The sequence below is a fragment of the Ischnura elegans genome, chromosome 2 (assembly GCF_921293095.1).
Source record: "Ischnura elegans chromosome 2, ioIscEleg1.1, whole genome shotgun sequence".
NCBI classification, from domain to species: Eukaryota; Metazoa; Arthropoda; class Insecta; order Odonata; family Coenagrionidae; genus Ischnura; species Ischnura elegans.
The window spans coordinates 144,826,639-144,845,925 of NC_060247.1; the positions used below are offsets into that span (position 1 = coordinate 144,826,639).

The 19,287-nt window shown below is 42.8% G+C and overlaps 1 protein-coding gene across 1 annotated transcript in view; it reads right to left on the reverse strand.

The window, feature by feature from the left end:
- The window catches only part of LOC124154748, a 92,908-nt gene that overhangs the window by 60,089 nt on the left and 13,532 nt on the right, over positions 1–19,287 (reverse strand). The window lies entirely within an intron of this gene.

The following is a 19,287-nucleotide window of genomic DNA, read 5'->3' on the forward strand; positions in this document are numbered from 1 at the left end:
TTTACTACATCGAGAGACTTCATAGGAGTGTTGTCGGTATCACATACAGAAATGGCCAATATTGAAAATTCATTAATTTGAATTACGTATTTCCGATACTTCTTTAATTTTTATTTTATTATCGAAATAGATTTAATGAGTAACTTTTAATTTCAAAATACACAGTATCAAGTAGTTTACGTTTCTCAGCCACGACCACCCAGTGGCTTCCTTGGCATTTGTTGACTCACTACATATACAATGGATTTTGCAGCCAAATTAAATTTACTGTCCCCATATTGCCTACAATAACATGTATTGAATAATAGACGATAATAACTGACGATATGGTGAACACCGATTGTGAAAGAAGGGAAACGAAGGCGGAGTGTGAGGTATCATAGTCAAATTCGTCCGTGGATACAAAAAAGAAGAAATACTTCAAAAGGGGGGAATGAAAAGGACCTTCTGCACACGGCACCTGGGCTACGAGACCGATAATGCGGTGTACTTACATAAACGAGAGCCTGAGTCCAGGTCGGAGGAGACTCTTCGCTGCTGCGCGTTTTGCGAAGAAAGAAAAGGGATACAAATATTTACGGCTGAAACATGGGACAATACTCATGAGAAAGAAGAGGAATTATCTAGTAGTTACTCTGAAATCCTCTGATGACCTGGAGAAACTGTAAGCATTCTCTGAGTGAGTTACGAAAGCCTTCAACCTATATTTACGTTCAAAATGCAGAGTACTGTTGATGATCGTGGGATTAATGGTGGCAGGTCTTACACCAAAACACATGTAAGAAGTCTGAGAGCACATTTTGATAAATTTGTATTTCAACCAGTAAATCTCGATATAAAACCTGCTGTAATAGTTTTGACCTAAATTTGGGTTAATGACACTGAAGTATCTAAATAACTGACTATCGGAGTTTAGGTGTGTGTAATAACAACTATAGGCCTGGAGGTATTGCATATGTGGCAGATAATTATGAGTGTTTTTCTATTTATTTGGGTAAATTAAAAGCTGCTGATATGTACAAGAATTGCCATGAGAAAAAATTCCCCTGGACCGGGATTCGAACCACGGACCTTTGGCTTCCCGGGTCAATGCGCAGACCACTACGCTACCCAGGTTCTTTATTTCCCCTGGCAATTATACCGAGGGCCATGGCACTAGGTGTTAGGCCCTCGCGGTCCATCGAGAATGGCAACGCGAGGGAGAGCCGTGGTTCGATTCCCGGTCCAGGGGAATTTTTTCTAATGGCAATTCTTGTATATTTCACCGCCGTTCACGCGGCAGGGTTTGAAATATTACACATATCGCTTTGCGCGGCTTTAGCGCAGGTTTGAGGCTCTCAACCGGTTGTGGCTTCTTGGAAGTCCTTTTTCCCTCGCGTAGCCATCCTTGATGGACCGCGAGGGCCTAACACCTAGTGCCATGACCCTCGGTATAATTGACATGGGAATTAAAGAACCTGGGTGGCGTAGTGGTCTGCGCATTGGCCCGGAAAGCCAATCCGTGGTTCGATTCCCGGTCCAGGGGATTTTTTTCTAATGGCAATTCTTGTACATTTCACCGCCGTTCACGCGGCAGGGTTTGAAATATTACGCTTCTGATATGGTTAAAATAACAGCATGGACTAAAACTTGTTCTTCGATATGCATTGTTGGAGTAAATATACTTAATTTTAACCCTGTTAAACATTTTTTTAGAGAATTGGTGAATCTACCTCTTTAGAGAGGAATTAAATTGTAATAGGCGATATAAATTTATGCATATTACAATCCAACGATATTTCCTTTGAATATCAAACCATTATGGCTAGTCATGGACCAGCTTATTTGGCTTCAAATAGAATTACCAAAACATGTATGGATCACATTTTTTGTAGAAGTAGAGATAACTTTAAATATATGAGGGAAGAGCGGACGATTGGGGTTTAGCTGACCATCTCGCTGTAACATGTAATTTGATTATTAGTGTACCATTAATATATGTGAACGAGTTTATCGAAGCCATCCCCGGATAAACTAACTATTTAAATGACATTTTGCAAAGATGCGACTGGAATAATGTTTATTCACACAAAATGTTACTGTAGCCTATGAAATATTTATAAATAAATTGAAATGCTGAATTGAACCAGCTGAATATGTTTCAGGCAGAAGCAGATTGGGAGGGATAAAAAAGCCATGGATGGACGATTAGAATATGATATAATGAAACACAAAGAAAAATATTATAGTGGCCATTTTGGTTGTAATGCTAATAACACAGCTGCTCAATGGCGCATTTTAGATTCACTCACGGGAGGAACGCAGGAAAATGAGAATAATGTGAAAATTAGATCAAGTAATGGTCGCTGAGTGCCAGGATATTGTTAACGAATTTAGCTCTCATTTTCGTATTGCTATTAAAACATTGACTCAGAACACTTATTTACAAAGTAATACGGATAAATAAAAAGAAACGTTTCCAACCTTCAATTTAATTGACTCATTGTTTTTTGTTCCAACTGATGCGAAAGAGATAAGCAACATCATTGAGGAACTTAAGTCTAAAAAATCTGAAAGTGTTGATAATATTTCTGCACACGTTATTAAAGCAGTTAATGGAAATATTTCGGAGGCCCTTGCTCACAGTTTTAATTTAAGCATGTGTACAGGAATATTTCGTAAAAAGTTAAAAACTACGATAGTGGTACCAATTTTTAAAAAAGGTAATAAATCTATTATATATTCTATTTGTATCTGTATTTTCTAAAATAATGGAAAAAGTTATTGAAGTTCGACTTCTTAAATTTCTAAATCAGAATAGTTTTTTCAACAATAACCAATTCGGGTTTATGAGTGGTATAAGTACAGAAGATCCCTTATTAAAATTCTGTTCAGAGTTGAACGATGGAATGGAAAAGAATTGTAGAGTTGCCGCCTTGTTTGTGGACATTATCAAAGCCTTCAAATCCGTTAATCATATGATACTAATGAAGCGATTATGGGAAGCGGGATACGTGGAACCGCATATGGTTCGTTACAAAGTTATCTTTGCGATCGAGATCAATGTGTGCGTCTCAAAAATTGCTAAAGTGAAAAGATCCGACTCTCCTGTGGTGTGCCACCGGGTTCTGTGTTGGGCCCCATACTGTTTTTAATACATGTAAACAATTTATGTTGTGGCAGATTTAAATGTCAATTAACGTTGTTTGCAGATGACACTGCACTAAGTTATTCTGTCAAAAGCGTTGGTGATCTATATGAACACATGCAAAGTGATCTTTTATTTATTTATTTATTTATTTATTTATCACATCCCCCGTAAACAGCACATAACGGCCTTTTACAACGAAGGTTTCCAATATGAACAATGTACAACACAAACATCCATGCCCTGGATAGGGATCACCTACCCAGGCGGGATTCGAACCCACGACCTACGGTTTGGCAGGCGAGGACTTTACCCCACCGCCACCGAGGCCGGCTTTTGACGCTCTATATGTAGTTTTCGGTAAAGCATGTGTTGTTAAGTGAAAAAATCGAAACATATCATGTTTGGTATGAGTAAATCTATCTCAAACAAAAGTAAAGTATACTATCAATGTGCCAATTGTATAAAAGATAATTTTACTTCCTGTGAAAAATGTATTTTGATTGAACAGGTTAGTAACATAAAATATTTAGGCGTATACTTTGACCAAAATTGTAAATGGAAGTCTCACATAAATAAATTAAAATCAGAAATGCCAGGAAATTATACTTCCTCAGATGCATATATGCCCTGAATCAGTGTTAAGAATGGTATATTATGTTAATTGTTAATTGAAGATAGCAATATGGAATGCTGGGGTGGAGCATATTTTACTGACATTAAACCATTGATAGTGGCGCAAAAAAGGGTTATCAGGGTTATAACGCGATCGTATAGGAAAATCTACTCATTCCCTCTTTTCAGAAAATGAGATATCCTCCCATTAAAGCATGTATTCATTTAAAAAAGTCCTTAGAGTTTTCTTTGACCGTAGCGGTGAAAAAGCCAGACGACAAACTTATTACATCAGATCTTGGAGAGATTTTAATATAACCAGGCCGACGACTGAAATTTATAGAGAGTCATATCAATACTTGGGGCTAAAATTATATAGTTTGTGGCCAAAAAATGTGACAAAGAAGGAGAAAATATGGGGTTTTACATTCACAGTTAAAAAATGGCTTATGCAGTATGAGGAAGTAGAGTTTCTGCTAAAAACAGTGGTGTAAAACGTTTTCAATTAAAGGTATATTGTGTGTATGTAATTCTTATGCGTTATGTAAAAAAGTTAGTAATCCATGTGTAAATTACTGGAAATTCACAATCAAATGCAATTAGTAAGAAAAAAATCACTGAATTAACGAAATGCATGTATTTCTCATGTATGTTAGCACCAGTCATGTTCTAAGCAGTGTATGATGGTAGCCCCAAAACTATTCCACATATGGGTATCTATATATTCCAAAATTATTTCAGGGTTTTTCGATGTAATGTATTTGAATATGAGTGGAATAAAATTATATTATTATATAACATTAAATAAAGTAAGTTAGAGCTGTACAGCCTGGGTGGAAAAAGATAATATCGTAAAGGGCATAGCCGAATAAGAAGGTGAAAAGTCCCCCCTCCTGGATTTGTCCCGTACTTAGGGTTTACGATTTGGGATCAAATAGGACAAACCTCACCACATTTCCAGACCGCTAGATGCCCACCAGGACCGGCTAGATTGAAAATACGATTTTCACTCTTTTTTAAATATCTCGGTCAAGAATGTATATTTTGTAATGCGGTTTGCGGCATTTGAAACATTATTTAATGGAGCAGATTTCCAATTTTTTTCAAGAACTTTGAGCGAGACAAGAAGATATGGCGTCGATTTGAAAATTTCTAATGCACGTTTTCATAAAATATGTTTGAGAGGGCCAAAAAGAAAAAACGTTTTCTGGAAGTGCTTTTTAATACCTTTCGGCTGGCGTATTGAAAATATAACTTTTAGGTGGTGGAGCATCGCGAAAAATGCGATTGAAAATATGCGATTTTGGCCATTTGGCTCTATTCTCTGGCCCTCCTTAATACTCCTTTTTATTTATTATAGTATTCTACCGATTAAGGTGCCCACCACAGGGGCAGAATAGTATGGATACTCGTGCCGAAAATGGCTTCAGGGCCTCCGAAAACTGCCGGAATGTAAGAATATAAATTAAGAAAATGAGCTCGATTTGAGTTTTCCCCGCGTTGTATTTACGCACAAGTGTTGTTTCATTTGTGGATATACCGCTACAAATTGTCTCAATCCTGTTCCCGTAGAAGCTAAATTACAGGTGAGAGGAGGTTGATCATTCCTTTCAAAAATGTGGCCTGTAAGGTTATCTACATGATAAGCGGTTTTTACCTGTGAAATTCCCACTTTCCGTATCTACTGCATAAGTTTTTCCTTGCATGTTTCTAAAATTCGTCTGTGGAAAAAGTCGCATATTTATCGAACCGCAGTTTTACGGCGAAACTTAGTGACTTCCATTTTCTAGAGAACTGATTGCCCGCGAACTTTTACTGATTTGTCATGGGTCCAATTAACAGAGTTACGTAGTGAGTTAACGTCGACGAGAAATTCGGATATTAGGTCAGTCGTTCAATGGCTGATAGTTTTTCTTTTCGAGCTCCAAACCGGAAACATAAACAGTTCTAGTTCCTCTTTGTAAACTTATCCCTATTTTTACCCTTGATGGGTTGTGGTTAATATGCCCGGACCTTTTTTGGCCAATCAAAATGATGCCGATTCTTTAAAATAAATCTTGCAATCGGCATATCCAATGAAAAATTTCATGAAAAGGGTGACATTTTGATTCTGGATGGAGGATTTCGGGATGTTGTGTTATATTTAGGAGATTATTTAGAGTTCATCGTGCTGATGCCGACGTTGAAAGGCAAGCGAACTCAATTAACGACTAAAGAATTGAATAAATAGTGAGTCGCAGCTAAATTAAAGATAAAATCGCAAGACCGGCCGTGATTTTAACTAGAATTGTTTTGACGGAAAACTTAATAATATGCATCAATGAATATTCAGAGGATGACGAGTAACCTTTCAAGACCGATTTTCATTGACATCCTGGAGTCAATATAATATTGGATAGTGAAAATTCACCGAAATTCATCTGTTCGGCTAATTACTGCTCACCAGATTTTTTTATTTGTATGCCAATTGGGAAAAAGTTGAAACCCATAATTTTTTTTTCATTTCAGCAAACAGCTAAATATCATTAACTTATCATGAAATCCCAATGGCTTAGCATAGGTGAGGTAATTTCAATGAATTTATATCTGATAAGGACATAGAGGAAGTTCAATAAATTCTCATGGAGCGTTTATTACGGCAAAATCAAACCAATTCTAGCGTTTGAAAGTGACGGTGGGGGGTTGGAGGCCGGGAAATTCATTTTCGCTTACTCGGGCGATTTCAAGGGCCGAGAAGCCATGTTCGTTACGAGTATCCATACTATTCTGTCCCTGTGGTGGGCACCTTAATCGGTAGAATACTATAATAAATAAAAAGGAGTATTAAGGAGGGCCAGATCATAGAGCCAAATGGCCAAAATCGCATATTTTTAATCGCATTTTTCGCGATGTTCCACCACCTAAAAGTTATATTTTCAATACGCCAGCCGAAAGGTATTAAAAAGCACCTCCAGAAAACGTTTTTTCTTTTTGGCCCTCTCAAACATATTTTATGATAACGTGCATTAGAAATTTTCAAATCGACTCCATATCTTCTTGTCTCGCTCAAAGTTCTTGAAAAAAATTGGAAATCTGCTCCATTAAATAATGTTTCAAATGCCGCAAACCGCATTACAAAATATGCATTCTTGACCGAAATATTTAAAAAAGAGTGAAAATCGTATTTTCGATCTAGCCGGCCCTGGTGGGCATCAATGCGGTCTGGAAATGTGGGTAGGTTTGTCCTATTTGATCCCAAATCGCATACCCTAAGTACGGGACAAATCCAGGAGGAGGGACTTTTCACCCTCTTACCCGCTATGGCCTTTTCTGCCTGGTGGAGTAGGTGCCGACCGTAAATTTTATGTCACGCCGTAGGCTGATATCGCAAAAAGTTGTCAAAATTATTAAATAACTCTTTCTAAGAAAAATAGCTGGCAGTTAATTTATGGGATGCTAATTTTGGCCTTTGCCAATGTTCATTTGCCGCTCTCTGGTTACAGGTGACAGAACTTTTTGAGGACCTGTGATTTCAGCTTTCCTGAGAAATCTTACAGATTAAGTGGATGCGAGCACAATTGGAATGATTTTGGAGACATCAATGGCTCTTTTTTTAAATATGATACATCTTTTTTTTCTTAGTTTTCGAGATTTTAAACAGACTTCGGGTACGATTGCGTTATAAAGTGACAGACGTAAATTTCACGCGAATTTTCACATAAAATGCAATAAAAATTGCGTTTTATCTCTCTCTCTCTCTCACACACACATGGATTTCCAAAGTTACGTCGATGGTATCTTGGCGCCGCAAAGGTTCTACGGTATATTTTGGCAATATCTTTGAAATGTGGCATTTCTTGATATGCTTTCAGTCGCCCGATTATATTGACATCTTAAGCTTGCCATGATTTGCGATTTTAGCCATACAAATTTATTTAGCGATCCTATATATGTGCATTTGAAAATAAGTTTTATAATGTGGAATACATTGTTATTGAAAATATTTTTATATATGTAATACAAAATTATAAATTTTATTATGGGAAAAAACAAGCTTCTTTTCATATTTTTCCGATACAATTCACATATTTTAACCCGACGTTAACTGCTTCTTTGCTCGGGAAAATATCATCAAAATGAATAACGAGATCTACGAGAAATTTTCAAGTTTCTATGCACTTCAAACCGTGGTCGTGCTCGCTAGCTTCATTAGTCGAATACTGTTGGCAACACTGAGTCTTTGGGAGCAAAGAACGTCGACCACTTGTCCTTCCAGCATTCCACTTGCACGTCCATCGCATGAAAATGTGTGCTCACGAGGAAAGCAAAGCCTAAAACTTCATTTGCGTTTGATGCATGATGTATGTGGGTTTACAGGAAATGAGCGGAGCCCAACCTGAAGCGCTGGTCCTTTCTAATGACCCTCACTATCTTTAGCACCTAAACTTGGTATTTTCACTGAAATGGCAGCTTGAAAAATGTATAAATCTGATTTTGTAATAAGGCGCAGAAACGTAGTTCACGCTCAATAAATTAATAGGTTATTATTCAGGCACTGCATGGTACGTTCAATGCAAGAATAAAAATATCAGTAAATTTTAAAATCTGACATTGAAAGTTTTGAGTTGCTCAGTCCGAGACAGACTGTATTTTGAGGAATAATTTTGAAATGCAATTACATTTTTATATTTTAAATATAATGTTATAGGGTTACTTGCACCTTGTAATTAAAATACAATTGAAATGTATTTTGAGCATTTTTGGTCGCTAACTCGAATGCTCAATACTTTATCTTTTATCAAGTGCAGTGACAGCAGTAATGCTCTGGGCGCTTTCTGATTGGCTGTGCGTTAGCACGCTCGCACGAAACGCATTTCGTTTCTTTATGTTGTCAACCAATGGCTGTCGACTACTCGTTTCAATATTTTTAGTTTCCGGATGGATGTGAGTCTTGGCAATTCCGTTGGTGGATATTTTTGGGAGAAGGGATGTAGAATGATGGAAGGAAAGCGGTCTTTGGGAGTTCGTGCTTAGTTTTGTCAGGGAGGTTGTAATCCCAGAGATGAGCGATTAGTTCATTATTCGTCAGAGGCAAATTTGTGAAGAGAGCTCTTTAGACAGTGCAGCAATGGAGTGACTTTCAGATCCTTGCGTAGGTTTCGGTTGCTGACGAACCACGGAGCGCCGACTATTTTACGAATGATGACATTCTCGGTGGTTTGCAGTCGTTTTAATGAGATGCAGCAGCGTGGAGCCGACCTGGAGATGCAAAGCGGAGTAACGGTTTGATGATGCTGGAGTAGAGCAACAATTTAGTTTTCAGCGAGAGTGGTGACGAAGGTTTTATTAGTGGTAGTCGACCGATTTTGACTCCTTTTGCTTGATCTATATGGGTTTTAATGCGATGAGCCCAGGTAAACTTCTTTTCCATGTGGACGCCAAGGTATTTGACTATTTGTTGCTTGGGAAGTTTTGTTTTCCTTTGAAACAGTGAAGGGCCCTCACCAGCTCTGGGATGTCTGGAGAAATCGACGCGTGTGCATTCGGCGGCTGCATTGAGGGAGAGTTTCCACAGTTGCGCCCAATCCTCGTGGTCATCAAGGTGGTCTTGAAGTCTGTCGGCCGCAAATCCCGGGTTCGAACCCTGGGATAAGATCGTGGTGTCATCCGCGTACAGGTCTAATTGAGTGTAAGGAGAGGTTGGGGCATCGTCTACAAAGAGATCTAGTAAGGCTGGTGAAAGGATGGCGCCATGGGACACGTCATGACAAAATGAATTAAAGGAGTCTTAATTAGCTTTGAACGTAGGTTTTCGCAGCGAGAGGCATCGTTGCTAACGGCTTCCGGGTGCAGCTGCGTGTTGCGCTTTGTCGTGCAAGCTTTCGCGACCGTTACGGGGTGCATCATCAGGCGATGAATGAAAATACGGAAAGGTTTTTAATTAGATGGACGAGTATATTAATTGGAAACCTTTCCGTATTTTCATTCATCGCCTGATGATGCACCCCGTAACGGTCGCGAAAGCTCGCACGACAAAGCGCAACACGCAGCTGCACCCGGAAGCCGTTAGCAACGGAGTCTTCATTAATTGACTCCTTTAATTCATTTATTTTTATGTGGCCTTGTAACACTGAATAAGTTGTAAATAAAGCACATTAATGATAGAATAATTGCATAAAACCTTGGTTTAATTATTCTGAGTCTTTATGTATTATACTTTTCATAAGCGCTGTGGACGTTTTAGGGCCCCCCTAACCTCGGGGCCCTCGGCGATCGCCGACCAGCCGACCTGGCCAGACCGCACTTATTTGGGTGACCTCACGCTGTCTTCCGATGAACCTTCGTGACTCTACGAGGGTTGGGTTCCAGCCATAGCGATGCCACACTTTACGACGCGGGTGACGATGGAAGCGAGTGACGGTAGCCCGTGAATGAATTTAGTAAATACTTAGCGATGTGTCCACTATTTAGCTGATAATATAATTTTTAGAATAGAATTCAAATGTGCTGTGACATAGCAAGGTTCTTAGCCTTACTTAACTACGGCTGGACTAAAAACTTCCCATGGAATTTGCCGATAATCGTGTATCGTTAGTCATTTGTTTTCAATGCTGTGCAGAAACGAATTCCATTTTCGTTGCACAGTTTAAATAAAAAATAACGAAACGTGTTATTTTTTCATATTAACAGGTTTTTAGAAAAAACGCATAATCCATCCAAATGAGCCTCAGTCGAAGGGGTCGATGAAACAGTGCTTGCCGTCGGTCGAACCAATTGTCCGGGGTATAATGCAAGAAAGGTATTTGCGCAACCAGTGGTTATGTCACTGGGGTATATTTATAGTTTTGTGTCATCAGGCGCATATCAACGGCATACTTGGATTCCAACGAGTGTGGTTTAATGTCACTGGGAGCATTTATTGTATTGCGTGACCTCTCCTCATGATATCAGTAGCGTTTCAAAGGGAGAGGGATCAGGTTGGAGTGAATAAAAAACGGTTGAGATGTGATTGGCTATTAACAGTCACCAAAGTCGGATTCCTCGCGATAGGCCTGAAAGGAATTCGAATAAAAAGGTGGAGTCGTGTCATTTTTTGTTCTGTGGTAGGTTCCACAATTCTATACGCCGGGAAAGCCTATCATCGTTCTTCATTTTTTGTTCTCTTTGAAATGGAATTCCTCGCATTTGCTAAATATATTTCCCATGCATCAAAAGGTGTTGGAACGGCAGATCAGTGGCACTTTCTCATTTCATCCCTAGTGATGCTAAGCTAACACAGTTGTAGGGCTGCCTCCGTATGCCTGGCTGCTAACTTTCTTCCAGTCTCATTGATTTAGATTTGGCCATAGTTGTAGGGCATGTGGAGGACGCCAGGGGCCATTCGAGGTCTTTTACCTTTACTACGTGCTCTCTCAGTATACTAATTGATTCATGCATCGTTTCCTCCATGCATCTCTCGACGACATTGAAGATATTGGTGGAGACTAAATGGATATGTTTGGCAAAACGGCCCTGGCTAAAGGTTTAGGCTTTTCATTCTCTGCCGGCTGGCTAGCGTTGAAATTTCTTTGTATGGCCAATGAGATGCGCCGATAGCTGTACTCGTTTTTCCGGAATGGGTTATCCAAATACCTCAAATCATCGGAAAGACTCAAATTTTCTTTATTTACAATATCATAGACTATGGTAAAGAATATGAATATAATTATTGTATCCCCGTTTAAAATATCGAACAAGAAATCTCGCCACGTTCTCTAAACTCATCACTTATTGCGCCACTTTTTTGTGCCCATTGTATTGCAGGTTTGCAACATTTCCGGAAAAACTTCACTTTAAAATAAAAATCCACTGTTATTTCACGAGCGGCCCGTAAAATTATGCTGTGGTCTGATGGTCTTTCATTTCTCTGCCCTAAGTTTTCTGCGTATTTTTTCCAGTCGAACATTTCTTTTGCAAAATCTTTAACATTAGTTTTAAAACTTCCCCTCTTCTTCTCGCATTACCGTTACAATATGTCCTTCAGAAAACATTTCTCTAATCTCAATTTTATGTTCATGAATCTTGATTTTCTCAAAAGAGTAGGTATCTTTATTTTAGTTTCTCTTCTCTACTCTTAGTGTACACATGCCTCATTTTCGTCGATGCTAAGTTACGCTCAGGAGCGCAATCTGCTCCTCCTCAACTTTGGTATTAGCACCTACCAGCCACGGAAGTGTATCGCATCGAAGGATGCCGGCCCCTTCGTCTTCAAGCAATGCATTGAACGCACCTTTCTTTGTCTTCGCCCTGTACTTTCCTCCAAACTGACAGAAGATAACGGTCACGGCATAATGTAATGCATATTCCACGCGAAGTGCGTCGCTGTGCAATGTTTTGTTTCCTCCGCCGGCTTTGCAATCCGATACAAGTTTGCTTTAGCCTCTCTCAGCGCATTTTCAGAAAAGCGCAGCGATCATTGCAAAGCGATCCATTTCTTCTGCATATTTTCTTTTATTTTTGTATTTGCATTCGCGAGCATTAGCATGGGAAATCCATGAATATTAGCGGTTATGTGATCAAGAATAAAAATTACGATGTACAACCCTATTTATAGCTAATTTCCCTAAAGTGAAATTCAGATCGCTCTGCAGTGAGCGCCGCCAGTGGTGACTTTCGTGACTCCGTAGTGCTGTGGGTGAGAGTGGTTGGGTGATCATTTCTTTATTTGGGGCCGAAGATTTTTAATAAATTACCATGTTTGATAAAAGAGTTAAAGAGTATAAATAAGTTTTGTAAAAAGGCCAAAGATTGGTTGTTGTCCCATGGTGATATGGATGATCTTTTTGATGTTTGTGAATAATATAAATATTTGTAAGGGTGTCGCTCGCCGTCTCGTGCCAGCTCGGTTCCGCTCTCGGTGTAATGGAAGAATCGCAGAGTCACGTTCGAGTGATGGGTCCAGTATCTGAAACTCATAACACGTTGCAACCTCTTGCGTGGGATCCATCCTCGTGCATGACTCTGACACCCTACTCCGATTAACAACTTGCTCTCGCGTGGGAATTGGTCTCCGCGTATTCCTCCAACACTTTATGCCGTAACACGTTGCAGTATCTTGGCGTGGGAAGGCGAATGATGTGCATGATCTTGCGGCCTTTTCCAGCCAATAGGAGGACGCCGAGAGGGTCACGGGACGGACGCGACACGGAAGGAAGCCTCTTGGAGGGAATAGACACGGGGAGTCTTACGCGGTATCTCGAAGGGGGAGTTTGTAACTGTGCTCTGAATTAAACGTGTGGAACCAGACTTGTCATCTCATTCTGCCTTCTACGAACCTGGCCCTTCCCATAAGCTTAGTGCTTACATTGGTGTTGAGAAGTGGGATCTCCCGAAGGGCAGTAGTACCAGACGTGAAAAGGTGAGTGACAATGTCGAATCGTGTTAGTCTATCGGGTCGAGAAATGGAGCTCCAACAGGCCGTGGATGAGCTTTGTGCGCAGCTACGGGCCCTCAAAGAAGAAAACGCCAGTTATAGAGCCCGTACAACTGATGTGGCTGGGACAGGGGAAAACTCGAGGAAGTCCTACTCGATGTTATCGGCAATAGACAGTTTTTCGGGAGCCACGGGTGAAAACATTGAAGCGTTCCTCTCGCAAGTAGAACAGGTGGGAAGGCTGGGAGGGTGGGATGATGAAGACAGGCTAAGCGCGGTCACACTTCGCGCGCGCGGTGGGGCCGCGGATCTCCTGAGGGCGAAGGCAAGAGCGGGGGATGCCTTGACCTACCCCGAAGCAAAGAAGGTGCTGTTGGAGAGGTACCAGGGGGTGAAGAATAGGAGATTCTACAGGGAGATGTTGGCGAACATACAAATGGGCCCGGCGGAGCAGATAGAGGAGTTCGCGGATCGTATCCGCGAAATAAATAGTCATACATGGAGGGAAGAGGAAGATTCCGCCGCAGCGGCAGCTCGTCGTGCGGAGGCTGATGAGAGAGCTTTAGACGCCTTCCTAAATGGCCTTCCTGGTAGGGTGGGGGAGCACACGCGCCTCTCTATGCCAGAGACTTTCGACGCTGCTATATCCGCAGCCGTGCGCGTGCGGGAAGCTGAGCGGAGGATCCGACCGGTGAAGGAGGGGCGAGAGGAGAGGAGCGTTTTCGCGGTCCGTGATGGAGCTTGTCACGCGTGTGGCCGCCTTGGGCATTTTGCAAGGGACTGTAAACAGCGGGGCAGAATGCAGTGTTTTAATTGCGGGAAGGAAGGACACTGGGCTAAAAGCTGTCGGGCGCGAGGGCGAAGTAGTTTCAGCCAGCGTTCTGAGATGCCGTTAAACGGCTCCGGGGCCGAGCAAGTCGCCCGCAACGGCCCCAATTAAGAATCGTACTCCCATGTGTGCACCGCGAGGGGAATGTGAAAGATTTGGCGGTGACTGTGACGTGTGGAGGCATGCGGCGACGAATGTTGGTTGATACAGGGGCGCAAGTGAGCCTTTTAACTAAAAAGTGCTGTGGGGACCGAACACCGAAGAGGTCTCAGTTCAGGATAAAAGGACTGAATGGAGGGCTTATTTGGAACTTCGGAGAAGTGGTAGTACCGCTAGTTGTAGGTAATAAAGTGTATAACCTAAAGGCTCAGGTTGTAGATAATTTGGGGGGCCATGAGGGAATTTTAGGAATAGACTTCCTCCGCGAAATTGGAGCGATAATTGACGTGAGTAGAGGTGAACTGACAATTGACGGACGCGTAATTTGTCTAACCGAAAGTGGAAGTAAAGAGCACGCGGAGACCCCACCGCGGCCGAGGGAGGTTGGCGAAGCGACCACTTCCGCGATGACGGACGGCGAACCGCAGGGAGCGTGCCCGGCCGTTATGGAGATAAGGACGGAGGGCGTGGCTGACCGAGCGTGGATAAGCGGAGCCGCGGACATCACGGAGGAGAGACCGAGGGACGCAACGACGAGGTCCACGGCGAAGGAGCTGGGAGATGCGGGGAGGAAATGGCGCCGCCCACGGGTGAATATGCCGGTACGCCTTGTGTCGGCAGAGATGATCCCAGCTCGGAGCGTCCGTCTCGTGACTCTTCCCCTTGGTAGCGGCTGGAGAGAGGGCCATGAGTGCATGGTGGAGTCAGCGCTGGAATTGGACGATTGCTGGGTGGCCAGGTGTGTTTGTAAGGTGGATGAGGAAGGGGGTGCTAAGATCCAAGTAAGTAACTTTGGAAAGATAGATGTAACTTTGAGTAAGGGTACAGTAATCGCAATAGTGAGTGAATTGGGGGATGATGTGAATAATGGGTGGGACAAAAGTGGAGTGCGAGGGACCGGGATTGACAGAGACGCGCATATTTCCGTGTGCAAGGCTGGTGAGGATGATTTTAAGGACGAGATCGCAAGGAAGTTGTCTCATCTAGACGCGGAGGAACAATCGGTATTGCAGCCTTTAATCGGAAGATATAGTCAATTGTTCTCGCCATCGGGCACACCCCCAGCCACACATTTGGTAGAACACCACATTCCCACTGGTGATGCTCGGCCCATTTACAGAAGACCCTACCGAACCCCTCATCATTTGAAGCCATTGATAGACAATTTTGTGAAGGAACAATTGGAGGGGGGAATAATAGTGCCAAGTCATAGCCCCTGGGCCTCGCCCGTTGTGATTGTTCCGAAAAAATCTGAGGACGGAGAGCCGAAGTACCGGTTTTGCATAGATTTTCGCGCGTTAAATGCGATAACAAAACCCGACGTATACCCCTTACCCAACATTACTGAAACACTAGACTATTTGGGGGGATGCAGATATTTCACTACACTTGATTTAACTGCGGGTTACCACCAAATCCCGATGGCTTCCGACTCGCGTGAGAAAACCGCCTTCATCGTGCATAATGGGCTGTATGAATACCTCCGAATGCCCTTCGGTCTTAGAAACGCCCCTAGCGTTTTCCAACGGTTTATGGATGGAGTTTTTAGGGGGATGGCTCCCACGGAATGCCTGGTGTATCTCGATGATGTCATCGTCTTTAGCGGCTCCATAAAGGAACACGCTTCGCGCTTAGAAAGAGTATTCGAGAGGCTAGAAAAGGCAGGGTTGTCCCTAAAACTATCTAAATGTCACTTTGCCTTATCACAAGTGAACTATTTGGGACACATAATTAGTGCAGAAGGTATTCTCCCGGACCCTAGCAAGATTTCAGCGGTAAAGGAATTCCCTACTCCGAAAAATGTGAAGGAGATACAATCCTTTTTGGGCCTCACGAATTATTACCGTCGGTTCATCGAAAACTATGCAGTTATAGCCCGACCCCTTACGTCGCTATTGAAAAAGGGTAGCGCATTCGTTTGGACTCCCGAGTGCGATCAAGCAGTGGAAGATTTAAAAACAGCTCTTACGAGTAGTCCCGTATTGGTATACCCAGATTTTTCCTTGCCATTTACTATATCAACAGACGCTAGTAATTTTGCAGTAGGTGCCATCCTGTCCCAAGTGATCAACGGCGAGGAACACCCGGTAGCATTTGCCTCACGGCAGCTTAAGAAACCGGAGCTGAATTATACCACAACAGAGAAGGAATTGGTCGGAATTACCTGGGCTGTCAATCAGTTTAGACATTATGTGCTGGGACGAAAATTTACTATTGTGACGGACCACGCAGCACTAACGTGGCTATTCAATTTAAAGGATCCTAATAGTCGATTGATGAGGTGGACATTAAAACTGGGTGAATATGATTACCAGGTGGTGCACAGATCGGGTAAAACCCATGCAAATGCTGACGCGCTGAGTAGAAAAGTTGGCCTCGTATCGGCCGAGGAAATAATTAATTTTGGAGAAGAACAGAAACGAGACCCAGAATGCATAAAGTGGGCTAATGAAAATGATTTTGTTGTGATTGACGGCATTATTTGTAAAAGACACAAAGGGGGAAATAAGATAGTGGTGCCACGAAACTGCAGGGAGGGAGTGTTACGCCAGTGTCATGATCACATTCTTTCGGGCCATCTTGGAGTACACGCAACTACGAGTAGAGTCAGAAGGGACTATTGGTGGCCCACGATTCTGGGGGATATCAAGGAGTATGTAAAGAGTTGTATAGCTTGTAGTCAGCGAAGCCCCTACGGCAAGTGCAAACCCCCTTTGCAGGCGCTACCCGCGGCGAATAAACCCTTTGAGTTTATTGCCATTGATATTGTGGGCCCCCTTCCAAGGACAAATGATGGGAATCGTTATATTTTGTCTATCCTAGACCATTTTACGAGATACTTGGTAATGGTGCCGTTGCCCGACCAATCGGCTGAAACCGTATCCGTTGCACTGGTAAAACAATGGATTTTAAAATTTGGGGTGCCGGAATTATTGCTTACGGATCAGGGGACTAACTTTATGTCTGATCTGTTCCGACAGATTTGTAGGCTACTGAATGTAAAACAGCTAAGGACATCCCCGTTCCACCCAGAGTGCAATGGCCGAGTTGAGAGAGTGCATCGGACAATCGCAAAGATCCTTAGCCATTACGTGAACGTACGAAACGATGACTGGGGGAAGCATCTCGAGTTTGCCGTTTGCTCGTATAACACCTCAAACCACAGGACCACGGGGTTCACCCCGCATGAGTTGGTGTTTGGACAACAGATGGCATCACCTTTCAATTGTTTAGGGGCAAGTAGCCCAGGGAAGGAACACCCTAGTGTGACAGGTCTACGAGAGAGGTTGAAGGGAATGTGGAAACAATGCGCCCGAAATGATCGCTTAGCGGTAAAGAAAAGGAGGGAAACAGTGAACGGAAGGGGTAAGGTGAGGGAGTATAAGGAAGGCGACTACGTGTTCTTAAGTGATCCTTGTTTGAAAGTGGGGCAAGTAAAAAAGTTTCATAGACCGTGGAAGGGCCCGTATCGCGTGTTGAAGGTAACTTCGAAGTGCAATATACTGTTGGAACTTCCATTTCGAACCCTTATTGTACACACAAGTCGTGTTAAGCCTTATGGCCCTATTCCCCCTCCTAATACAGGGAATATTGCTGATAGACCCCGTGGACGGCCACGAAAATTTCTTCCAGGTGACATTTCTTCGCGAGAGCCGACATCAGCTGTAAACACCCCCCTTCACTGGGAGGACGAGTGGGTGGAGAACCGAGGGGATCAGCTGGTGACGCAAGGCGCTGGAGGAGGAGAAGGCGGCGCGGAGAGAGGGGAAGTCGTGGCCATAGAGGGAGAAGAGGTGCCCGCCCCCCCCTATGGTCCTCAATCCCCTCCGCCCCCTGCCCCTCATCAAGACGACACCGCTCCCCCATTGGAGGCGGAAGGAGTCGTCCCCACTGACCCCCCACCCCTTCCCCGTCGTTATCTTCACAGATTACGACCCAGAAGAGGACGTCGCGAATCACCGCCCTACGTGATCCCCCCTCCCGCACCCTCTCACCGCTATTATCTACGCCCGCGGGAGGCGCTGACAAGATGGGAGGAGGAAGAAGAGGATATGGTGGACCCCTAAACATTTTGGGTTGGCTGGTGTGTTTATTGTGTTGTGGTTTGGACCCTATTAGGGGCCAAGAGGTGATGCCGTTGAATAGTGGAATATTGTTTGAAAGACAGCGGGATGTAGTGTTAACTGAACATTCATGGATGGTAGTTATAAATTTTGATCTGGGTTCCATGAAAGAGGAATATAAAAGGATTAGAATCATTTTCGATGAAGTAAGAGGTAGGATGGGAGAGGAAGTTAGGCAAAGCTATGGTCGGGGATATATTTTAGCGTTAGAAAGGATGAATAGGGAATACCAACATGTCAAGGAGGAGATGGAGACATTGGTGGACTTGGTCGAGAAGCGAAGAAATAGGCGGGGTTGGATAAATTTTGGAGGCCAAGTCCTGAAAACAGATTTCGGTACACTAGATGAACAGGATCTCCATAGAATTGAGGAGAAAATCTCTAAATTAGAGGTAGACGGTGAGGGAATTCGGGGAGAGCTACAAAACCAAATTATAATCTTGGCAGGGTTAGAGGAGAGGGTGACAAACAACACTCGATTTTTACGAAATTTAGTGTCGGAATTGATTAGCGAAGCGAACAATAGTCGAAAGTTAATTCAAGGATTAGCGGAGACCAACCGAGAGTTGAGGCAAATGATAGGTACTGAGGAGGCATTGAGGCAAATTGGTCACGTTCTGGTTAATGTGAGGATTGACCTCGTGGGGTTAAGGATGTCGCTGGAAAACAGCGTGTATAACGGCCTTAGTAGTGCTTTAGTTCCTCCTGGAAAATTTTTAGAAATAATAAAAAGAATTCGTGATAACATTAACCCCCCACTCCATATGTTAGCTCCTTGTGACCACGAATCACTATATTTGTATTATAAAATGGCGAAGGCATCGGCCGTAGTGGTCAAGGACCGGTTGCGGTTGGTTGTGGAGATCCCTTTGGGAAGTAAGGATAGTATGTTTGAACGCTATAAACTTAAACCTTTCCCAGTTTGGCATCACAAACTGATGGTTTTCGGAAAATGGAGGGTTAGAGACACATTGTTAGTGAACGGGGATCGGTCATATTATACTATTCTAAATGAAGACGAGATGTTTGATTGTCAGAAGGG